This window comes from Oncorhynchus keta, unplaced genomic scaffold, assembly GCF_023373465.1.
Source record: "Oncorhynchus keta strain PuntledgeMale-10-30-2019 unplaced genomic scaffold, Oket_V2 Un_contig_17813_pilon_pilon, whole genome shotgun sequence".
Classification (NCBI taxonomy): domain Eukaryota; kingdom Metazoa; phylum Chordata; class Actinopteri; order Salmoniformes; family Salmonidae; genus Oncorhynchus; species Oncorhynchus keta.
The window spans coordinates 48,240-53,611 of NW_026280596.1; the positions used below are offsets into that span (position 1 = coordinate 48,240).

The following is a 5,372-nucleotide window of genomic DNA, read 5'->3' on the forward strand; positions in this document are numbered from 1 at the left end:
CACTGTAAGGTATACTACACCTGTTGTATTCAGCATTTCACTGTGAGGTCTACTACACCTGTTGTATTCAGCATTTCACTGTGAGGTCTACTACACCTGTTGTATTCAGCATTTCACTGTAAGGTCTACTACACCTGTTGTATTCAGCATTTCACTGTAAGGTCTACTACACCTGTTGTATTCATCATTTCACTGTGAGGTCTACTACACCTGTTGTATTCAGCATTTCACTGTAAGGTCTACTACACCTGTTGTATTCAGCATTTCACTGTAAGGTCTACTACACCTGTTGTATTCAGCATTTCACTGTCAGGTCTACTACACCTGTTGTATTCAGCATTTCACTGTAAGGTCTACTACACCTGTTGTATTCAGCATTTCACTGTAAGGTCTACTACACCTGTTGTATTCAGCATTTCACTGTAAGGTCTACTACACCTGTTGTATTCATCATTTCACTGTCAGGTCTACTACACCTGTTGTATTCAGCATTTCACTGTAAGGTCTACTACACTTGTTGTATTCAGTATTTCAGTGTGAGGTCTACTACACCTGTTGTATTCAGCATTTCACTGTGAGGTCTACTACACCTGTTGTATTCAGCATTTCACTGTGAGGTCTACTACACCTGTTGTATTCAGCATTTCACTGTGAGGTCTACTACACCTGTTGTATTCAGCATTTCACTGTGAGGTCTACCTACACCTGTTGTATTCAGCATTTCACTGTGAGGTCTACTACACCTGTTGTATTCAGCATTTCACAGCGAGGTCTACTACACCTGTTGTATTCAGCATTTCACTGTGAGGTCTACTACACCTGTTGTATTCAGCATTTCACTGTGAGGTCTACTACACCTGTTGTATTCCGCATTTCACAGCGAGGTCTACTACACCTGTTGTATTCAGCATTTCACTGTAAGGTCTACCTACACCTGTTGTATTCAGCATTTCACTGTAAGGTCTACTACACCTGTTGTATTCAGCATTTCACTGTGAGGTCTACTACACCTGTTGTATTCAGCATTTCACTGTGAGGTCTACTACACCTGTTGTATTCAGCATTTCACTGTGAGGTCTACTACACCTGTTGTATTCAGCATTTCACTGTGAGGTCTACTACACCTGTTGTATTCAGCATTTCACTGTGAGGTCTACTACACCTGTTGTATTCAGCATTTCACTGTGAGGTCTACTACACCTGTTGTATTCAACATTTCACTGTGAGGTCTACTACACCTGTTGTATTCAGCATTTCACTGTAAGGTCTACTACACCTGTTGTATTCAGCATTTCACTGTAAGGTCTACTACACCTGTTGTATTCAGCATTTCACTGTAAGGTCTACTACACCTGTTGTATTCAGCATTTCACTGTGAGGTCTACCTACACCTGTTGTCTTCCGCATTTCACTGTAAGGTCTACTACACCTGTTATATTCAGCATTTCACTGTGAGGTCTACTACACCTGTTGTATTCAGCATTTCACTGTGAGGTCTACTACACCTGTTGTATTCAGCATTTCACTGTAAGGTCTACTACACCTGTTGTATTCAGCATTTCACAGCGAGGTCTACTACACCTGTTGTATTCAGCATTTCACTGTAAGGTCTACCTACACCTGTTGTATTCAGCATTTCACTGTGATGTCTACTACATCTGTTGTATTCAGCATTTCACTGTGAGGTCTACTACACCTGTTGTATTCAGCATTTCACTGTGAGGTCTACTACACCTGTTGTATTCAGCATTTCACTGTGAGGTCTACTACACCTGTTGTATTCAGCATTTCACTGTGAGGTCTACTACACCTGTTGTATTCAGCATTTCACTGTGAGGTCTACTACACCTGTTGTATTCAGCATTTCACTGTAAGGTCTACTACACCTGTTGTATTCAGCATTTCACTGTAAGGTCTACTACACCTGTTGTATTCAGCATTTCACTGTGAGGTCTACTACACCTGTTGTATTCAGCATTTCACTGTGAGGTCTACTACACCTGTTGTATTCAGCATTTCACTGTGAGGTCTACTACACCTGTTGTATTCAGCATTTCACTGTAAGGTCTACTACACCTGTTGTATTCAGCATTTCACTGTGAGGTCTACTACACCTGTTGTATTCAGCATTTCACTGTGAGGTCTACTACACCTGTTGTATTCAGCATTTCACTGTAAGGTCTACTACACCTGTTGTATTCAGCATTTCACTGTAAGGTCTACTACACCTGTTGTATTCAGCATTTCACTGTAAGGTCTACTACACCTGTTGTATTCAGCATTTCACTGTAAGGTCTACTACACCTGTTGTATTCAGTATTTCACTGTGATGTCTACTACACCTGTTGTATTCAGCATTTCACTGTAAGGTCTACTACACCTGTTGTATTCAGCATTTCACTGTAAGGTCTACTACACCTGTTGTATTCAGCATTTCACTGTAAGGTCTACTACACCTGTTGTATTCAGCATTTCACTGTGAGGTCTACTACACCTGTTGTATTCAGCATTTCACTGTAAGGTCTACTACACCTGTTGTATTCAGCATTTCACTGTGAGGTCTACTACACCTGTTGTATTCAGCATTTCACTGTAAGGTCTACTACACCTGTTGTATTCAGCATTTCACTGTAAGGTCTACTACACCTGTTGTATTCAGCATTTCACTGTCAGGTCTACTACACCTGTTGTATTCAGCATTTCACTGTGAGGTCTACTACACCTGTTGTATTCAGCATTTCACTGTGAGGTCTACTACACCTGTTGTATTCAGCATTTCACTGTAAGGTCTACTACACCTGTTGTGACAAATAACATTTGATTTGATGAACCACATGGAAACAGGCCCTTTCTACTCCACCCATTCCATTGACTGAGCCTTCTTCCCCTCAGCTGGAATCTATATATGCTGTTATTTCATAGAGGACAGGTCTATATATCCACAGGCCCTTTCTACTCCACCCATTCCATTAACTGAGCCTTCTTCCCCTCAGCAGCCTTCACTGGAATCTATATATGCTGTTATTTCATAGAGGACAGGTCTATATATCCACAGGCCCTTTCTACTCCACCCATTCCATTAACTGAGCCTTCTTCCCCTCAGCAGCCTTCACTGGAATCTATATATGCTGTTATTTCATAGAGGACAGGTCTATATATCCACAGGCACTTTCTACTCCACCCATTCCATTCACTGCAATGCAATCCATTGTAGGCCTATACATGACATACTGGCAAATAGATACACAACGATACGTCTAGTGGTTAGATTTCAGCGCTCTCACCACCACGGCCCTGGTTCAATTCCCGGTCAGGGAACAGATCTACAGGGGGGGCAGGTAGCCTAGTGGTTAGAGTGTAGAGGAGGCAGGTGGCCTAGTGGTTAGAGTGTAGAGGAGGCAGGTGGCCTAGTGGTTAGAGTGTAGAGGAGGCAGGGTGGCCTAGTGGTTAGAGTGTAGAGGAGGCAGGTGGACTAGTGGTTAGAGTGTAGAGGAGGCAGGTGGCCTAGTGGTTAGAGTGTAGAGGAGGCAGGTGGCCTAGTGGTTAGAGTGTAGAGGAGGCAGGTGGCCTAGTGGTTAGAGTGTAGAGGAGGCAGGTGGCCTAGTGGTTAGAGTGTAGAGGAGGCAGGTGGCCTAGTGGTTAGAGTGTAGAGGCGGCAGTAACCGGAAGGTTACTCGATCAAATTCCTGAACTGACAAGGTAAAAATCTGTCGTTCTGCCCTTGAACAAGGCAGTTAACCCACTGTTCCTCGGCTGTCATTGTAAGTGAGAATTTGTTCACAGACAGAATTGCTGGAGCTTGGATGACAAGCATTTTGCTAAACCTGCAATAACATCTGCTAAATCTGTGTATGTGACCAATATAATTTGATTTGATGTTCTGACGTTAAAGTGTGGTTAAATGTAAATGTAAATGTAATTCTACTTCCTGTCTGTAGAATCAATATATGGTGTCATTTCATAAGGGCAGTTGGTCTAAATTCCCTCTAGGCCTTGATCATGACTAGTTCCATTACAGTCACAAGAGTCATTGGACGAAGGCATCTTCTGTACTGGGGAGTTTTGTAGGATTGTACCCTTATGTATTTATGTTTTGCCTAAAATGACACAGCAAAATCTAACTGCCTGCAGCTCAGGACCTGAAGTAAGGATAGGCATATTCTTGGTACCATTTGAAAGGAAACACTTTGAAGTTTGTGGAAATGTGAAATTAAAGTTGGAGAATATAGGAGATAAGATCTGCTAAAGGATAATCCATCATCATTGAAATGCAAGAGAAAGGCCATACTTTCAGAAAGGAGTCGATTTACATTTTGGCCACCAGATGGCAGCAGTGTGTTTGCAAAGTTTCAGACTGATCCAGTGAAGAATTACATTGCTGCACAATATTTTGTGTCAAGTCTGCCAGGAGTTTGCCCAAATGTGCCGATATTGGTCAATTGATACATTTTCAAGTACATAACTATAGAGAACATACAATCATGCTATTCCTGGTACACACTACCAGGAATGTCATCCATGATGGATCATTAGCGTATACACAAACATTCCCACATCTAGATGGCTGGGCGGGGTGGGTGTGGAGCCAGAGACAGCAGGGGTTCAAACTGGAGAACCCAGTTACTACCAGGAATGTCATCCATGATGGATCATTAGCTTATACACAAACAAAATGTTTAAACATTGGTAAATATTTTTTTTAACAATACAAAACATACACGTACAAACAACAGCATAAAGATGCTCACAAACATACACATGGCCCAGAACCACCTGCCCCCCCCCCCCCCCCCAGCGCCCACATCACTCTCCGCCACATGGCCTCACACTGCACCATGTAGTTTCTCTCTGCCCCCCTCCAGCGCCCACATCACTCTCCTCCACATGGCCTCAAACGGCACCATGTAGTTTCTCTCTGCCCCCCAGCGCCCACATCACTCTCCACCACATGGCCTCAGACTGCACCATGTAGTTTCTCTCTGCCCACCCCCCTCCAGCGCCCACATCACTCTCCGCCACATGGCCTCAGACTGCACCATGTAGCTTCTCTCTGCCCCCCACCCCCCCACCCCCTCCAGCGCCCACATCACTCTCCGCCACATGGCCTCAAACGGCACCATGTAGTTTCTCTCTGCCCCCCACACACGTTCAACATTTAGATAAGAAACCAGTTCACCTTTCCGTTGTGTTAATGATGGAGGATTGGTTGCTTTCCAGTTGAGTATACGTTATTTTTTTTCATGATGATTGAGGAGAAAAGTATTGTCCAACCCACTGGGTATCTCCCTGCACCCTCTTATGTTAGGGATCCTGAGTGGTGCAGCGGTCTAAGGCACTGCATCGTCACTACAGACCCAGGTTCGATCCTGGGC

General features: G+C 43.7%; 1 long non-coding RNA gene across 1 annotated transcript; it reads left to right on the top strand.

Moving 5' to 3' along the window:
• Positions 1 to 2,358, top strand: LOC127919896 (uncharacterized). Its single transcript, XR_008104370.1, has 3 exons — positions 1 to 85; positions 124 to 465; positions 1,838 to 2,358. It is a non-coding gene; the product is annotated as an uncharacterized LOC127919896 (long non-coding RNA).
• The last annotated feature ends 3,014 nt before the right edge of the window (positions 2,359 to 5,372 follow it).